Genomic DNA, 20,097 nt, shown 5'->3' with positions numbered 1-20,097 from the left:
ACTAATCTTACGGGACCACGGTCATACGTGCAGTCCATCATTGACCAAAACGTTATGTGGGACACAACTGTATTACTTCTCCAGAAGGTATATTTTGGAACCAAAGCCCAGGTGATAAAAAACAAAAGTGACCTAGGTTTCCACGTCCTCTCTCTTTTTCGTATAACTGAGAAGAAGATGTGGTTTTCCCCTGCACAGTAAGCAGCCCTGTCCCCGTTTGCTCCGTTCCCTCCCTTACCCAAGCTTTCTGGTTACCAAAATTCCCAAATTATCCCGGTTCCTCTGTACTCTGGTTTCTCCAGCAGTGTGGTTCTAGATATGAGATAACTGGGAGCCACACAGACCACAGACTAGACCCCACTGAAGAGAACATCACCACTTCCAGAAACATCCAACTCAATGACTGCTTCGTGGAGCTGTCACCACAAACGAAGAAAACTCAATAGAGAAGTCACTTTGACAGAAACATTGAGATTTAATACTTGTTCTGTGCAAGACACCGAGCTAAGAATTTTTCAGACTTCGGCTCATTAAAGCTCCTCAAACCCTTATGAAGTGTATATTACCATTACCATTACCATTACCATTACCATCTCTATTTTGCCAGCAAAGAGTCTGAAGTGTAGAGAAGTTGAGTAACCTGTCCCAGGCTAGAGAGCTGATAAAGAACGCAGGTGTGATGACACCTGGCGCAGGCCTTAACCCCCACCAAACTGACCCTTCCACAGCAGCACAGCCAGCAGAGGAAGGTGGGCTCACTACGAGCGACCAGAACTAGTGGGAGACAGGGACACTTGCCCTCTGGTGTCTTCCCTTCATGGTGAAGCACTGATGCCCAAAGAAACCCAAATGGAGGTGGTCAAGGGAGCAGCACCTCACAGGCAACAAGAACACAGCCAAAGGCTGAGCAGATCCAAACTCTAAGCCCACCAGGATGGAAGGCAATGGCCTTGCCACATCTTCTGCACTTGAGCTGTGGGGCAGAGAAGCCAGAAGGATGGGAGGAGAGGAAGGATGGGAGTACACGTGGAAATGGGAGTGTGCCAAGGGAGTTTTCTGTACATCAGCAGGAGAAACGCTGCATGGACATGGGGAAGGACGCATTCTTGAAGCTGACAGACTTCTCATCAGGGGCCTGTCACCTTGAAATCCCTCTTATATTTCAGCTTCATTTGCATATCCTACAAATCCTACAATTATGGGATTCCAAGGTGAGACTGAGAGCCCAAATCCTTTCTTGGGTATCAAGAGAGACTGAGACACGTTTTCAAGGACGAAGGATCCTAAATCCATAAAACTCTTCCAGCAGTTCTTGCTTAATCATAGAACAGAAAACTGTTATGGTTTGACGTTGAAACTAAGAAAAGGGGAACAAGAACTACCACTTGATATAATTATTACTAATATCAGCTTTGCCTTATTAGTAAAACCCAGCAGGGTTTACATGCAATCAAGTGTCCTAATGTGATAAAGAAATTTCACTCATTTCTTTGCCTTAAGAAATGACAACCTTTGCCTTTGAATTATAAAAATGTTTTGTCGAACTCTGTAAACTGTAGTTTGCACTGCTGTATATTTATACCAAACCATTGTATTATTGGGCATTGCGATCCCATAGAAAGCAGACAGTAATGAGAAGAGCACTTACATAACTTTTTCCTTAGGTCTCATTCATTCATACATCATTTATTGAGTGTCTACCATGTGCCCAGCAGTTATAGGCAATCGAACAACTAAGCATCTAAAATGAATGGCATTCAGCCCACATGTTCAATACATTTTAATTTTTTAAGTTCAATGATAACAATAAAATGAAGGTCTAAGCATGCACAGTTTGGAGTGCCAAGTATCATACATCTATATCCTATTGAAAATTAAGATATTTAAATAACTATAATTTTTAAAAGGTAAATAAATGTAAACTACAGAAGTCAAGAAGTAGGAAATATTCTTGTGAGCAGACTAGAATTTTGAGAAAGTAAAAACCAAGAAGTGAGAGCCAATTCTTAAAGGCCCATGCCCAAGCGACCCATGTGCCATTTGGTTGAGGATGTTAGTATAGAAAGGGGCGAGGAGGGCCATTTCATGCCAATACTGAGCTGAGTTTGATTTCTGGTGCCGCTGGTAAAGTGGGGACATAAAATCCAGCTCAGAAATTCATTGCAAGGATTAAATGAGATAATCCAACACACGTCCCACACAATGCCTGGCACAGAGTAAGTACTCAATAAATGACAGTTATTTAAATTTGACAAACACGCTCTCTTTTCTGGAAAGAAAAACTCAGCTGGCAGGAAGGCAATGGGTACTCACTATCTTTTCTTATCATTAAAGTCTTGATTAAAATTGAGTTACATGCAACTATGGAGCATGCTCAGCAGCGAAAGGCAAATACCAATCAGGAGACACTGGAGAAAATGTGAGGACTTTCAGAAATTCATAAACACGCCCACTAATCAGGATCCTAACCCTCTACAAATCTGGACACATGGATACTTAATGACCACTTTTCTCTCTTTTCTGCCATCTGACTACCCAATTTGCTCCCTGCAAATAAGGCATAGTTTTGTTTTCTTTTTATCTCTTCATCTCCTCTTGTGTTTCATAAGTGGCATCTCCATCAAGAAACTTTCCACACTGTCTGAGCAGCTCCCACACACATAAGCAGCCCCGGATTCAGGGAGACAGCAATACGTTGAAGTCTACGGCCCTCACCACACTTCTGTCAAAGAAGTTGACCAAGGTTTTATTGTTGGTCCCTTTCATCACCATTCATGTCATCTCCCTTTATTCCTCTTTTTCGAGCTACTAACTTCACCCTGTATCAACTCTGTTTCTAACTCAGTAATAGAGGATGTCTGTATCATTTGCTGATTTAACTGCTCGGCAGGGGTTGGGCACACATACATTGTAACACACTCTTTCCAAGCTGAATGGCCTTAACACAGACAGACAGGAGAAGACAAAAAAAAAAAAAGGAGAGGGGGAATTTCTGAACAATCTAATATTTGGTTCACCATCTTCAGAAAATGTGCAAATAAGTGGATTATTTTCTTATTTCAAAGGCTAGGGATTTTTTTTTTAATTAAATGTTGTAGCATTTATTAGGTCCTTATTTGTTTTAGAATTCAGTTCAAAATTGTTGCCTTTGAGGTTTTTTTTTTTTTTTTCATGTGTTCACCCCCATTTTTCGGACACATCAACTCTCCTTCAAAACCCTTAGACAGGACTCAATCACCTGGCAATCTCTTCTCCATAAGCGAGAACCCCCCTCCCTTAGTCACCTGTGCAATCGGAAACAGCTTTCTTTTATTTTACTGATTTATTTCATCTTACAGTAAAATGTCCTTCTTGTATGAAACATTTCCATTTCTATTCCTCCCTACCCCTTGCCCCGTCACAAGAAGCTGCTCTCCAGGTACCATATAACGTTTATGCTCATTTGTTTCTTTATATTACAACCTGGCCTCCTGTGCTCTAGGATCTGATGTCTACAAAGATATAATCAAAATGAAATTGTATTAGTTTAGATTAGCATCTGTGGCAGCAATTCCTATAAATGATACAGACAAGGCAGTAGCTATAACGTCTGTCTTGTTTCCAGGGAAAAATGAAAAATGACATCTTTGATGGAGAAGACTCCACAGAGACCCGGGTAGAAACGCATCCTGTTCTTCAGCTCACAGACAGCTCTCTTTCCCATCATATGGCTGACAGGTGTGTAATCAAGTTCCTTAGTCACAGTTTGTGTAAAAATAACCAATTACCGAATGAATGAGAATCGAGCTCCAGTGTGACTGTCACCACCATTGCAAAGTAAGGATGTGCATCCTAAACACGGGCTCAAAGGGGAGGCTCTGATGGGCTCCTCCCCAGCCAAGGATGCTCTCCAAGGCTGAGAAGGCTTTCCTACTCTACAACGAGCTCACCAAAGTGCACGACATTTCCCCTCTTGTCCCTCCTCTTAGGAATGAAGATTCCAACAGAGCCACCACGGACGGTCAGTCAGATTTCCCTGGTAACTCAATGTCCCTACCATTTCCTGTCCTTGATCTTTCCAGAACATCACCCTCGCCTCTCATTGAGGACCCACTAGCACAGATGTCTCCCTGCCCACTCAGATTTCCACGTGAAGAGTATCCGCCATCAGCCCTTTCTTTCCCCTGTGGCATACATCACCTTCTACCAGACTCCACAGTGACAGAGGACAAGGCTGAAACCCGAGAGCGCTGCCATTCCAAGCATATCCTCATCAGGCAAGTGGTTCCCCAGATCTACTGCTCAGGAAAAGTGGGGCAGTCCCCAGGGAGCCTACATTGTTCTGTGTTGTGGATATAATCAAGAGCAGGGAATCCTTTAGCACTCATGAAAAATATAAGCACAAAAATCACACTTTATATTGGCCCAAAGGTTATTTGATAACATGTTGAGAGAGAAAGACTGCAAATAACTCAAAAGAAGTCAAGGTAGAAAGTTGAGATGATGACTTATTTACAACAGATTGATTATAATCACACTGTTATTATACTTAGGTGACCTTCATCAAATGTAGACTAACCCTCTCTGGCTGTCAGAGATGCCCTGTTGCAGGGCCCATGGGTGGAGGAACCCTACCTCCCAGACTAGTGGCTGAAGAAACAGAAGGGCAGGTGAAAGGAAGTTACTGCCCTGTGTCTTTGTTTCCCACCTGTGACACAAGGCTAGTGCTTGTTACCCACACTTGGTTGAATGAGAGAGCGGTGGTAACCGCCAGGTTATAGCAATCATATAGCTCAAGAAAAGAGTTTAAGCTGTGTGCCCACTGACATCTTCAGGTCAGAAATACTGTAGGCTTCAAACAAATACTAAGTTTTCAGTAAAGCCAAAGGAGGCAATGATTCCAGTTAACCCAAAAAATCTCCAGATTGGTTTATTTAGGCTAAAGGATACAAGGATATTAAAGACAAATTCAAAAAGGTCAGGGAAAAGTAGAATTCTTTTATATCCCTCACTCTTTTTTTTTTCTGTTTTTTTCTTATCCACAAAAGATCTTCCACTGCAAGATTTACCTTCGAAGACTAGACCAATGTTACTTTCCTGTAAAAAGGCGTGGGAAGCTACGCTTTGCATGAGATGAAGACAATAAACACTTAAGGGGAGAAAAAAGCATTAGCTGGTTTTTCCCTTCGTGTCATTCCTCTGTAACTGATGAGTTTTTAACTGCAGTCTTGTTATCCTCATTAGCATTAAGTGTTAATTTCCCCCGTCTTCTCCTACTGGAAGGGTACCTGGAACTCCACGCTGACCTCAACAATGGCTGGCATCATAGGTCAAGGTTGAGGGAGAAGGATGAGGGTAAGACTGTGTAAAAAAAGGTAAGCCGAAAACGGTGTGACCAATGAACTGAAGAGAGGACACAAATGCAGGTGGCTGCTGAAATCAGGGTCTCCTTCCAAGAAGGGGGTGAGGCCTGGTGGGCATTGCGTACAAGATTCTCTCCTCCACTTATTCATGTGCTCCTGGCAATTTTGGCAGTGGCACCTCGAGTGAAAAGCACACTACTTTGCACATATGGTGGAAAGAATCTTGTGCATCAGTTGAATGCATACTGTACTACATACACATTCTGTTTTATCTCCGGGCCCAGCCGTGCTGCAAACGCTTGCAAATTGGGAAACCTTCTGTGCAGTAAAAATACGGACAGGAGAAGCTAGACTGTGACTTCTAAGATGCAACACCAGCCAAAAAAGCCAAAGTAACTAAAAGTTAAGGCGTGTGCTTCACGCTCATTGCAACAAAGGCAGCTCTGCAAGGTGGGGACTCACAGCCAGCATTTATTTCGTTCCCCTTCATTCTGTGGTTTCAGGCCCAATGAATGGGCTTCCCTACCATACACATGAAGCCCTCTGGGAACCGTATCCATTGCTGCTTTATTTTATGGGATATTGGAAATTTATATGGAAAAAAAACTTCAGTGAATTTCTCAGATTTACCTTGGTAGGGGACAGTAATGAAATGGCTATTTTTGTCCTCTGTTTTATCCTGAGGTCTTGAGCCTGCCATCCAGCAATGGGATGCCACTGCCCTTAGTGAGACCCTGGCATCGCTTTCACTTCCTAAGTGTTTCTAAAAGCAAAATCTGATACCGCTCAGGATTCAGAACACCCTGAATAGTTGGGATATAAAAGGGGCAAAGTGGTAGATTCTGGCTTTCCTTCTTGCCCACTCTTCCTTTACCTGGCCCCCAAACAAAGGAAGGATGTTTTTTAAATAACTCTTTTAAAACAACTGGTCGCTAATTAAAGAGATTGATATAAAAATCGTTTCTTACTTTAAGTCACGGATCTTCCTCTCTTTTCTATTATAAAAGTGTGAGAGTGTACAGATTTCTTTAATAAACGAAGACAATTTTTAGAGGGGTCAATGCATTAAGGTTTCTATGGCTCTTTTCCAACTTGCTGAGAATGGTAACATCTTCAAAATGAAGAAACCAAGACGTAACCAGGTAACCCAACTGAAGGCACAGAGGAAGACCCATAACATAAGGTTCTTGGTAAGATCCTGACTGCTCAAAGTATCAGAGGAAAAGAGCATTGGGTACCCAGGGTGACGCCCGGTCTTGCCTCCACTATCTGCTGGCAGCTCCTTCTTATTCAAGGACACCCGTCTCCCCTCCTAACCCTTTCGTCTGTGCAACGTCAGAAGGTGTAAAGGAGCAGCAGGCCTAATAACGCTGAAGTGTGTGCTGCTCCTTTCCTAATTTATTCTGTGCTTAGAATCCGTGATTTAGTTTCCATGTTATTTAGAATCATCCTCTCACAAATGTTAGGAGTGATGGAAGTTAACCCCAGACTGGTGGAAGCTTTGAGTTGCCTGAGGCATGCTTTGGCTCCTTTCAGTCAGTTGTTCATTTTCAATATGGTTTTAGTTTGTCGAGTTGCTAGAAACAATAAAATACATATTTAAAAGATTGCGTTTTATAAGGACTCCACAGGCAACTCTGCCACACTTTCCACTGGGCAGCACTTTGCCCGGCTCTATTCTTCTTTGTCTTGTTTTTGTGGCGCGCTTCTTTTTTAATGAGTTGAAATATACAGAAAATATAAAGTCAATAACTGGGAATGACTCTCGCCATTCAACTCATTAACAATAGTGTGTGATAATCATTAATGATACATCTGAAATTGTTAAATGGAGATTTCTGAGAAGTATGTATAAACCGAAGGGAAAGAAATATTACATACATGGATAAAGCCTCAAGCTCTTAAAATGGGCCTTTTAACAAAGTCATTAGAGAACCAGCCAGCTGAGTTTAAAAACTGCCCCTCCTCCCCCACACCCACTCCAGAGCCAGAAAAGGCAGAACAGGGGAAATCCTCTGGGCTACCTTCAGAGTCTCTTTTCTCGTTCTCCTTTTTGAACATCCCACGTGTGCCAGGCCTCCCAGGGCAAAGATACACCTTCAACATCACAGCTCGCCCTTGTAGGAGTGACCACTTTTTACACCATGTCCTTACTTGATCAAGAAATTTACCTCCTCAAAATCTATAGTCTTGGGCATTTCAAGTACTGCTATTTTATTTTGTATCATCAAAATATCTACATATTTTAGTAACCAAATTCTAGGATAGGATTGCATTTTAATACATAGTATATTCAACAGTAACCAAGGCTCCTCCCAGAGGAACTTCTTCCAGTATTCTGAATTCATTTTACCTCAACTCATAGAACGTCAACTATGGGAATTACAAGAAAGAGGTTAATATCTGGTCCCTTCTCCCAAGGAGTTTTCTGTCTAGTTAAGAAGATTAGACATCAACACATTAAAGAGAGAAAAAAAGTGGCAGATTCTTGTTTTAACATGTGCCCTGCTGGGCAAGCCAGCGGGAGAGGGGCATCCTCTTGGGGTGGAGTGGTCAGGCCAAGATGGGATTTTAGCTGAGCCCTGGAGGTAGGCTTTCAATAGGAATTTTAGCCATTTCTAAGGACGTCTCCATCTTTCAATTTCATGGAGCAAGACTGAAGAAGAACATGCTTTTGTGTGCTCTGGATTTTAGATTAGAATCGTAAGTCTGGTTATGGATTATTGAATCCTAAACTTCTACCATCTTCCCACATGCTACCTGCTATGTCTTATCTGCTTCTACTTGTGGTCATTTTTTCCTTCCCTCCTTACTACGTAAAAAGGAAATGAATGACAGACTTTTGACCACCCTTGATGCCCAACTCAGTGCTTGACACAAATGATGCTCAATAAACGATGGGCATTGGACTTGAGCTATCAGTCAAAGTGTCTGCCCACCACATACCCTTCTAAGGGACTGTGTACCATGTTTTGTACCAGATGACCCAGCCTTAGCTGACTGGACCAAGTATATGCACGTGACCCAAGGGCAGCCACTAGATAAGGTGTCCAGAAACCCATGAGGTGGCTTGTTCCAAAAAAATGAACTGATTCAATCAGATTTCTTCTCTCAGGAATGAGAATTAGAATATACGAAGAGACGGCAGCAGATAATGATGGGGGTTAAACCTAAAGGTCACAACACTGAGAGGAGCTGGAGAGGCCATGATGGAGTCGTACTTGCTGAAGTGATGTGGACCAGGAACTACAGGGAAGCAAAGAAATCTGGTTGATAGAGAGAAAAACATGGAGCAGACCGCCAGAGAAAATCAGAGATACCAAGAGAGAAGAGGTGGAGAGAAGCCAAGCCCAAAAGCTGCCTGAGTTCTCACTGCTCTCTGGTTCCAATTCCAGCCCCCCTTGCCTAAAGAGCCTGGCTAAAATAGACTGTAATATCTTCTGTCTTCAATTTAGCTCCACTCTCTTCCCTTTCAAAAGTCTTGAGGCTTGTTTTCTTTCTCTCCCATGGTGGAGAGGGAAAGTGGCTACCACAGATGGAAGGAGTCTCAAAGGGTGAACGATCATGAGGACTTTGAAACCATCAAGTATCTCATCACAAACCTCCATCACCTGCTGTGATGGACTGGACACTGCATTAAATCTTAGAAAGGGCAGGCACAAGTGAGAATGGTCTTTGCTTTGTTTTGCAAGAGAAGATAGCAGTGTTAACAAGCGGAACCAGGTTGCCCATTTTCCTTCGTCACCTGAAATCACCACTAAATGCATGGATTAGACAATGCTGTCCATTTGGTGAGTGGTGGAGTCTGAGTGGATTCTATTTTTTACGGAAAATCAGCCAAGGCCTTTCACCCTTCAGGGCATCTGTCATTTCTAATTTCTAAGAGTGGCAGATGTCAGCTCCCTTAGCAGGGGACAATTTTTAAAAATCTGTTTGTACACATAAGCTGACACAAACTGAGCTGAAACCCACTGGGGGAAAGTACAGGATTATGCTTGAAGCAACTGGAGAACACGGCATCAACCTCCTTCCCTGTATGGTAGGGCTGGATGAGCTAGGATGCCTTCCCACCCTAATTTGCTTTACTTCCTTCTCACATACTCCAGGGTACAGTTTTGGAAGGGGTGGAGACTGGTCAATTAACCTGAATACTCAGATTAGGTTCACTTTTAGGTGGCCTCGGATGTTCCAGACCCTGGCTCTGCACTAACACCTAAAGATTAGATGTATCTTCTACAATTTAATAGAACTTCACTTTTTGTTTTTGGTTTTGTTTTTTTAATTAATATTACTTACTCATTCCACTTATCTCCAGATACCTTCAGTTATGGCCGAAGTCTAAGGAAGTGCCAAGGAGTGGAGAGTACTCCCTGAATCGTGCCTCTTCTCCTTGGGCTCCATCCACCCCACCCCACACCTGCCTGGTTCCATTCTCAGCCTAGGAGCCCTAAGAATCTGGAATAGGCCCAAGTCATCTCCCACCCAGATGACCATATGGAAACTGAGTCTGTTTTAGACCTCTTTCTGTCTTTCTCTCTCTCTCTCTCTCAGACACAGACACACACACATGCACACACCTTCCAGTAATCACTCAGTCTGAGAGAGATCCTTTGCACCTGCTGTGCACTGGATTCAGGGAACCCAGTATGAGAAGGGGTGTGGAAAAGCAGTACTCTCTGTGATGGTGGAAACTCTAAGGCAACCTAGCCTCGATCAGACTGACCCGGTGAGGGCAGCCTTGTGCAGACAGACTACAGCACATCAAGACAGAGAGGAGCTCAGTGGAACCCAACAGAGACTCTGGAACCATGGACAACTAGGTCTTATTTCTGATTGTCTACGTCAACTCCTCTGCTTCATTAAATATCACTGAGTCCTGAGAAGAAAACTTCTGAGGGTCTCTTGACCCTTCAAACCACAAGGGGACTTCATTCTTTCATTACAGCAAGAGTTGAAGGACCACAGGTTGATCTAGTCATAGAATCCAAACCAAAGAGAAAACATGGACAATCTCAAAATTTGTGTTGCAGTCATCCAGACTTCAGCTTTCCATAGCCATCTCTTCTTTCTCTCTTGCCCTCTTTATTTTGATCTGCTGCCCTTTCAGACAGAGATGCTGTTTTCTTTAGCAGACCAAAGGCAGTTTGTTTCTGAGTTAAATGTCACTTCAATATTTCCCCAAGTGAGATGTTTGAACCAGTTTATGAGTTTCCTAAGCAACAGAGAAATGCTGGAAAAATATTTGGTATCTCAGGTCTGAAAGTTGCCTTAAACTCTGACTCCCTGAGGCAAATGAAACAGATAGATTGAAAACTCCAGTCTCACTAAAGTTTCAAGCTGAAAAATAAAGTATTGACCTGAAACCATGGAGCTCTAAAAGCCGGCCTCCTAAAGCCATGCCACTCAGGTTTGTGCCTGCAAACAATTTTCATACTGAAATATCCTAGTGACAGTAAGAGAAATGATGGCAGCACAAGTCCAGGATCATGGAGCCACGATCAACAACTAATGTGTGAGGAGGGAAGCAAGCTTCCCCAGCCAAACATAGAATTCTGCAGGAAAATTCCTGTGGGAACCAGATTATGCCCTGAAGGCTGAGATTTGATTAACCTTCTTGTAGCATGTGTAACGACAAATGTTATTGGTCATAAAATTATCCAGCCCTTATTAAAACACAGCTGCAGCTCTGGGCTCACTGACCTCCTGGGGGAGAGATTTCCATAAGATAGCGATAGACTTTATGGAAGGAGAGCGCCTTCCTAGCGTCAAAACTCCGGGAGAGTGTTTTATACTTTAATGAGGAGTTCTTGAGAGAGACCAGGCTCCTTAGTATTAAAAGCTTTAAGAAATAGAAGGGCCAGATTACATTCAGTCTGCTACTTGGTGGGCAGCCAGCCTACAGCTCACAATATGGATACGTCTTCCTTTATGGGGAACTGTGCAGTCACACTCACACAGACATACCTATCTTGTATCCAACTGTTACCGCTGCGTGTGTTTTCATTTCTTTTTGTCTTATAGAATCTCAGAATTTGAAGGGAACTAAGAGACTCTCCGGTCCAACTACCCATTCAACTCCATCACTAAGGAGAACTGCACAAAAATGGAAACCAGTTCCCTGCCTTTAGAAGTTTTCCAGAGAGACTATGAAACCCAGAGGGATGTTCTCAAAGGCTACCACGGCCAAAGGAACTGACTCCTGCCAAGAGCTAGTGCTGGCCCGCTCTCCGTCTAAAGTTGTGGGGTCTTCCTTGTGCTTTCCTGAACCTCCACAGTCATGGGGAGTGTGGCTATGAGGCTCCAACCCCTACAAGACAAATACCATTGTGGGAGGAGCATCCTCGGCTTTTCTCGCCATACTGGCGAATCCTTGAGTAATGCCCTTTTGTCTCAAGTTTTTTAAATAGCTAGGGACAAAATAAGAACAATGAAAATGCTTATTCTTTTCTGTAGTTTGTTTCTCAACTATTTATATCCTACTATTTTTTCCTCCCCATGAGCCACTAAACTCATTTTTACTAATGGTGCTTCCTTTGTGAAATTTTAGCTCTGCTCCTAGAAATCCTTCCCCCACATACAATTTCCCCAGTTTAATTTCACCTAAGTTGATAATTTATCTGCTGAAAAAATCAGAACCTGAATGACTCCAGAGTTGGTCTCATTAATTTTTTTCTCAATGATGTAAATTACCCAGTAATACATATTTTTTTCTTAATGACATAAAGCTTTTCTTGTGAAATTATTTTGGACCAAAGACCTACAGTCTATGATTCTTATTTTTCTATCTCCTACATATCTTGCCTCTATTACCATATTATCACTTTTAAAATTTTTATTATGAATTTTTTTAATATACACAAAAATAAAGATAATTTAATACTGAATCCCCAAATTTCCATCACTCAGCTTCAATAATTATCAAATTTGTACCCCACTTACTTCATCCCTCCCTTCTTTTCATTTTTTCCTTGCAGAAGTATTTAATTTTGAGTCATTTCATCCCTACATACAGCAGTACACATTTCATTCTATCAGTTTTTACATAATTTTGATATTATTTTTTTTTCCTTTTTTTGTGATTTTTCAACTTTGGTCCTTAAGTAAACGATCTCAGAATGTTTCAGTCCCTTACTCAGGGGATCTCAGCATCTCAACATGTCACATTCACTGGTCTCTACTTTGTAGAGGGTAAGGGGAAAAAAATGGTTTGCTTCCCAAATAAGAACACTCCATCATGAAAGATGAAATTCTGGAGATGAATTTAAAGTCTCTTTAAATTGGCATATAGAAATTATTTGGAGAAGATAAGTGTAGGTGCGTAACTGTACTACTCGGTGACCATAAGACAGAATATGCTGCTGCTGACATTCTCATCAAGACATCATGCTACCATGTACCAAATGACCTGCCAGTGTCCAAAGACAATCTTCTAAAAAATTTTTATTTTATTAACCTCTAAAAGGCTTCCTTTTAATATACCATCATTAAGCAAAATTCAGTATTTTAAGAACCAGGGAGCCATTAAGAAGCAGGCGTGTGATGATTTAGTAACGTTTTAGTTCAAAGAATACATGATTTTAATGATCTCTTTTGAACACCGCAGAATCCCAGACACTGGAAAGAAACAGAAACGTATGACACACCATTCAAGGGATCTATTTCTCTCTGTTATTCTTACTTCTTTTTAAACTATCAAGCTGTAATAATTATTCAGTCTAAGCAGCCCCCAGTAAATGAAACAGCCCTTAGACAGCTGTCAAGGCTCAGTCTTCCGGAAGCTTTGATTTTAATGAAACTCATTAAGGAAAGAAATTAACAGAAAATATAATAATTTGTCTTGTTTCAGAAAACTAAACAGAAACAAAGGGCTTCTTAACCTGACAAGGAATCTGACGAGCCAAGCTCCTTTATTATATTCGGAGCTCCTCACCGGCAGCTCTGCACACACATGGGACTAGGTTAGAAAATGTGACTCCTTCCAGAAGAATGGCCCAGCCTGGCCCAGCCCAGCCCAGCCCAGCCCAGGCCAGAGATTTGTCTCAACTTCATGGAGAAGGCCTCCTCAGCCAGGGCAGGGGTTTTTGGAGTCATGTTATGCAAGCACAGAATATTCAAGGAAACGAAAGGCTATGGAAAATGTAATTCCCATTAAAAGGCTACAGTTGGAGAAACTGTCCACACATCTGGCTGAAAACACTGAGTTCAACTTCTCTCCAGACAATAATGAAATTTCAGCTTGGATTTCTTTCTTGCTTTTTTTTTAACTTAAAGAAACCCTCATGAAGTATATGCTCCTTGCTTTCCTTTTCATAATGTCTTCCAGCCAACTAAGCTGGAATGTTTCAAAAGCAGGAAGCAGCATTCACCCAAACTTCCATCTCCTAGCTAGAACGCTTCCAAGGAGGAGTGACAATGCCCACAGTCCTTGTGCCGATAGGGTTGGCACAGCCCTGATTTGGATGTGCCTAGATTGCACATGGATGTAACTGGCCTCTCATCCTGACAGGTCAGATAACCCCAGAAACAGACTTTTCCAGAAAGAGGGCATCCAAAGCGTCCATGAAACCGAAAGCAAGTGTAATATTGACGGTGGTCTCACTGCAGCAAACACACATTTCTGAGTCCCTCAGAAAAAAGCCTGAAAAGGTGGTTGAGCTTTTCCAGGGATTCAGGTCGTGTCAGTAAGAGACAAGAAGAGGGGCAGAACAGAGCAGGGACCGTGCAGGGGCACTGCTGCACCCACTGGGCACACACACCCACCTTCAGCCTGACTCGGGGAGAGTCTAAAGCTCAGTCCCTCGGGGAAGGAGACCTGGTCACTTATGGACCATCTGACCTGGGTAAGTTATTGACCTTCTCTGAGTCTCACTTGCCTCCCGTAAGCGAGGACAATAAGATGGGGACAATAATACCTTTTTCATCAGGTTATTGTGAGGATTAAACAAACATAAAGTGCTTAGCCCAGTGTCTGATGTTGTAAGAACGTTTTAAAAATAGGAGGAACTGTGAGGAGCCATAGTTGTATGGAGAGGGTGCTAACGCACTAACCCTTGGCAGTCAGGAAGGCTCTTGGGGCCAGGATTTGGGAGAAAGAGAGAATGGATCCGGGGACCCAAGTCCTTGAAGGAGAGGAACCAGCGATGAAGGGGCCCCCGGTGGGGTGGGCAGAGACCCTGGGCAGGCAGAGTTCCTGCACTTGGCTGGCCTCCATCCCGGTGTTGCACTGCCCTATAGGCAGGTCCCCAGGAAAACCCCCAAATCCTTCCTGGGCTAGTCCTAGCCTTACCAGGAGGATCTACTAAGGAGACCGTGGAGAGAGCTGCGTAAAGCTTAGCTGAACATTACTTGGGATGGGGAAAGGTAAGGCTCCTGAAATCCTGGTTTTTACAAGCTGATTGGTAAACGGAAGGCAGGTAGCTGCTAAGAAAGAGGAAAACACCAGATAGACAAGAGGAGAAAGAAGAAAGGTTCTTTTTTGGCACACAGTATTACTTCAACTGTTGAAAAGGTCGTTTTGAATTAGTTATTTTCGACCTTCTCCTGGGCTCCATTTGACACACACTGGGGCATCAGAACGCCACCTCCAGTCACCCTCCCCCCACCATAAGGTTAAAACTCAGTTCTAGGCAATGCATTGAACATCATTCCTTTTGAAAGGAGAAAGAAATTGACACGTACATTACAAACCAGTGAGTGGGACTCATGACTGAGATTTCTACTTTAGGTTATAAGAGTCTGTGTTCGCTGCAAGGTACAAACTATATGTGGATGGTATTAATGGAAAATAACCTGATCTATGTGCCACCCAAACTTTGTACAAATCCATATTCTCTCACACAATACAAAATAAGACGTTTTGTCTGGTGATACCACTGAATAGCTAAGAATAAGATAATTATTCCTACTACTACAAACCCGGGAAGACGGATTAGTTAATCTGCAAAGGTTTTATACAACCCAGTGACTCAGGGACAAAGCTATGTGGATGGATGATCAGGAGATTAAGGACCCCCTGACTCTGGGTCCATTTACCCCAGACAGTATTATGCATACACATTGTAGTTCTCAATCTTTTTCCAATATCTCCTCTTTTTCTTATTTCATGCCTGTTTCTATTGTTTTCTTAGTTAAAATAAATTTCATCTGAATTTTTTCATCTCCAATCCACTTAGATCCTTTGTACTAAAGGATTTGTATTTTGAAAAAGAAAAAATAGGACAATTACCTAGTGTACCCTTTATTTTTGCAGCCTCCACATCCTCTGTATGGATTCCCAGTTTCAAAAAATGCACCCAACACTTGATGGTAGAAATGAGGATATCTATTAGCCTACAAACTAGCTCTTTTTAACATTTAATTAATCTAATTTGGTAAGCAAATTAACATTCCTTTCAATGCTCCTTATTTCAAAAAGTCAGGCCTAGATTATTTAGTTCATCATTTAGTTCAGACCTATTTATTAATTCATTCAATGAATATTTATCAAGAATCTTTCATATGGCTGACACAATTTTAAACACTGGGGGATGCATCAGTAAACAAGACAGAGAAAGTCACTATCTTCATGGGGTTTTATTATAATGGGAAGTACAGACAATAGACAAACATCTGTAAAAAGTATATGATATCCAGTGGGATTATATGCTATAAAAACAAAAGCAGTTGTAAGAATTTGAAGAGTAATGGGGGCTGCTGATCTAAATAGATATTTGTTGAATAAAATAACAAGTGCTCAATTTTTAATATCACTAGGGCAACTTTTAAATTTTTCTAATCATCTCCCAAGTGTGCTATGAATTAGCATGTTAGAACAGACACGTAACCATGATACTCGGCACTTTTACCGATTAATTCAGTTTTATTTATTAATTTACTTGTACTCTGCCTTTTTCCTGAAAGGATTTATGGTAGAGCTACTATATAGTTGCACAAATTGCCCTCTTCGCTATTAGAGAACAAGATCTTTATGAAAATAGTAGAGACACAAACTCATTTCCCAAGTATTTCATTTTCTCTCATCTCAAGTTGACTTCCTTGACAAGCTAAGTGTGTCAGTAAGTACTCAGAACCAAGATTTTCCAGGAAGATCAAATGAAAAGGCTAAAAATCAATACAGGCAGCCACTACTTCTTATAATCACAATTTTCATAGAAATTTAACTTGGTAATCTTTTTTCCACAATGTGTCAGTCTCACAAGCATATCAGGATCGATCCTGTAGTCAGCATCCTAACTTTAAAATGTTCAAATGTCCCATTCTAGTGATGTAAATGAATGTCACAACGACACAGAAGGGTGGAGGCAGAATGAAGGGAGAAATTATTCAGAAATTATGCAGAATCATCTTTTGCTGATCTTCCTTGGTAGAACGGGTGAAGTCTGAATGACACAAGACAAAGGATAACCTAAAATTGCAGTGGAACACACACAACCAACGGCCCCCTCCATAACCAGCCTTGGCCCCTCAAAGGTCCTCTCAACAGCCAGAATTTAGAATGATGATGACGACAGGCAACCTTTGCGTTGCTAGGAAAACTCAATTCATGGATAATCAAGTGGAGTCTACACACAACGTGAGCAAATGAAGTGAAACCTCTGTTTCAAATCCACTACTTGGCACTCAGTGTCCATGTGTTGAAACATTTTATAATAACTTTCTGAAAGTCTGACTTATTTTAACCAAGCGTGATATTCACCTAAAGGACATAAGATACACTTTGATGCGTGGTTCATTTTGCCATTCTCAAAAGAGTAGCCATTAACAGTTTTCAAGTGGCTATATCTTCCATAATTTTTAATAGTTTAAGAAAAATTTTATATGGAGATAGCAGAAACAGATTTATGCTTGTAAAAGCAAGCCTATAGTTCACAGAAGCACTAATTTTATTTAACAAATATTTATTAATATTTTATTTAATAATAAAATAGTTAAAAATATATTTTTTTACTTTCTGAATCACCTTTACCAGAGGTATTTATTAATTACTTATGCAAAGAAAGTTTGATATGTTTTCATTTTTCTGCTGATTTCAAAGGAAAAAATTCTCTAAAATGTGAACTATATTTTTTAGTTTTAGCTCTGCTTTGCATTCACATTAAAATTGTGTCAGCCATACAATTATCTTATTCAGAAAATAATCCTTGCACCAACAACAAAATGAGTGTGCCAACTGCACAGACAACATATGGACATTAAATAAAAGAATTGCTAAAGATCGGAGAGGAGAGATTAAGTCAAAGTCTGGAGGTATGTGAATGCTTTATAAATTATAAAATGTGATACAAATGAATATTCTTATTATTGCTACTAATGAGATCCTATCAATTAATTTCCTTTGGCGCTCATTATATAATATGGAAGACCATAGTTTTTTGAATTACCACGTGGTTATCTTTTGTAGTCACCTGATTTTTGGAATTGCCAGATGGACACATCTGTTCTGAGGTCTGACTAGACTCTGATTCACCCAGGAAGAAGTAAGGTTCAAACCAGCCCACTGCCCACAGCTGCTGAAAGGTCTGTCCCAGCCCAGGATCTACGTGCTACCTCTTATCCACGTCTATCCATGATTCTCCTGCTCAGAGCCAAGGTCTGTGGATGAGACCGTGCCACTTGCTCTGTTAGGCACAAATTAATGCAGTCAAATTATATAATTAATTCATGCCATTTTGTCAAGCCAATTCACAAAGAAAGAGCACTAGGAAACCATACCATGACCTCCTTTGATATCTCCAAATTGTGTTCAGTCACTGGCTCTCAGGTGCGATGGATCAGAAGGGTCTCCAGTGTCTGAAGTGATAGAAATCATGCTGCTGTGAACACTATGAGATTTCAGGTAAGCTGATTTGTGTGTGTTCGTAGAAGTGTGGCACTGGTATAATAAAAAACCTTTGACTATATGGAGATTTTGGAGAGGCCATCATTAGGTCATTCAGCATATCAAGGACAAAGCGCTGATTTACTGCTCAGCTTCAGAGTGTACATTTCTGCCTTTTACAAATGACAAGCCACTCAGTGGGATTATTAGATGCCACCCTTGGCTCAGGACTGTCTTACAACACCTGTGCCCTGTTATAACACCTCTATTACTTTAACAAGCAGAGCCATGGTCTGGTTTCCCCGACTTGCCACAGAATTCTCAGGTCAAGTGTAAATGCATATTACAGAGCACCCTCTGGCACATATTGTTAAAGCCCTCATTAAAAAACCTCCAAAGTCTTCAACTGTGCAATTGGAAATGTTTCCAAATTCTCTTATCCCCAACATAACAAATCCCATTGTTTATTAAATCTGACGTTTTGTAAATTTGATACTGCCTGGCTTATAGGGGAGCAATATCTTCCAAAAGAACCCAAGAGAGTTCTTATGGAAAGAAAAGCAAATCAGGAGAACCCCCTTCCATGGTAAGAAGACAATTCTAGGATTAGGAGACACAACAGCATTGCTAACCAATTACAGTTCTGTCTGGGTCATGCGCTATCTGTAGCAGAAAGAGGCAAGATGGCAGATGCCCTGGGTTATTTTAATTAATTTAATCATGTGACTAATTGGTCTCTGCTGGGTTTCTGTGGTAACTGCTTCCTAAGTGCTGATGGGCAATTGTGTTAAATGTAGCTTGGAATCCGCACGCAGGGCGCAGTGCCTTGGAGAGCTCGCGAGGAGAGCCGTGCAGCTGCGCTCGGAAGGTGCCCTGCTGGGGCTCTGATTGTCTGACTGCAGAGCGTCTACAGCTGCAGCATCCTCTGGAAGCAGGCACTGCCTCCCTTTTCTAAAAGAACATTGCTTACCTACCTACGTGGGCGAGAACTCACTGTGGACATCAGAAAATCATGTGATCAAAGAACACTCAGGTTTGGCAAGGATTTGGGAATTAGATGGAGAAACGTATCTGTAATAAAGGGACACTGGAATGGGAAAGAGGAGAGGGAATATTAAGGCTACTCCTCTGTGAATAATATGCAGCCCCAGAAGCTATCATGTGTTATTCATAGCTGCCCAAACGATACTAATAAGCCATCCTTTTTTTTTTTTTTTTTTTTTTTTAAAGATTTTATTTTTTCCTTTTTCTCCCCAAAGCCCCCCAGTACATAGTTGTATATTCCTCGTTGTGGGTCCTTCTAGTTGTGGTATGTGGGACGCTGCCTCAGCGTGGTTCGACGAGCAGTGTCACGTCCGCGCCCAGGATTCGAACCAACGAAACACTGGGCTGCCTGCAGCGGAGCGCGCGAACTTAACCACTCGGCCACGGGGCCAGCCCCCCATAAGCCATCCTTTTAAATGCCTCACAGGGTTTATCTTTTTTTTTTTTCATTCTCTTACAATGCCATCCCCTCCTTGTCACTGAGAAGGTGCGTAGGAGAATGGGTGGGTGGATGGCCAGTTTTAGAGCACAGTCTACTTCAGACAGATGGAAGGAAAATGACTTCCAAATTTTCTCATGAAGTGGGATATGTTTGTATTTGCGCAATGCATTCTAGCACCTGTGCAGAGAAGGAAAAAATTGTCATCACAGATTTCCCTCAGAAGGGGATTTAAAAAAAAAAGTAAAACCACTAAAGGCAGCACAAAGATGTTGCTGTACTTGATCAAGCCCTTCCATCTGCAGGCCCAGGCGGGCTCTCAGAACAATAGTTTCTCCCCACCCCACCCCCACCCCGAAGAAAGAAGAGTCAATGCTTGGACCATTCTAGAAACCCAAGAGAAGTTGCTTTCTGAGATCATTCCCATGTCTATTGGAATGGCAGCATGAATGACA

General features: G+C 41.7%; 1 protein-coding gene across 5 annotated transcripts in view; it reads right to left on the bottom strand.

Moving 5' to 3' along the window:
- The window catches only part of SOBP (sine oculis binding protein homolog), a 156,091-nt gene that overhangs the window by 77,588 nt on the left and 58,406 nt on the right, over positions 1–20,097 (bottom strand). The window lies entirely within an intron of this gene.

The sequence above is a fragment of the Equus caballus genome, chromosome 10 (genome assembly GCF_041296265.1).
Source record: "Equus caballus isolate H_3958 breed thoroughbred chromosome 10, TB-T2T, whole genome shotgun sequence".
Lineage (NCBI taxonomy): Eukaryota > Metazoa > Chordata > Mammalia > Perissodactyla > Equidae > Equus > Equus caballus.
This window is presented reverse-complemented; position numbering and strand designations above follow the sequence as displayed.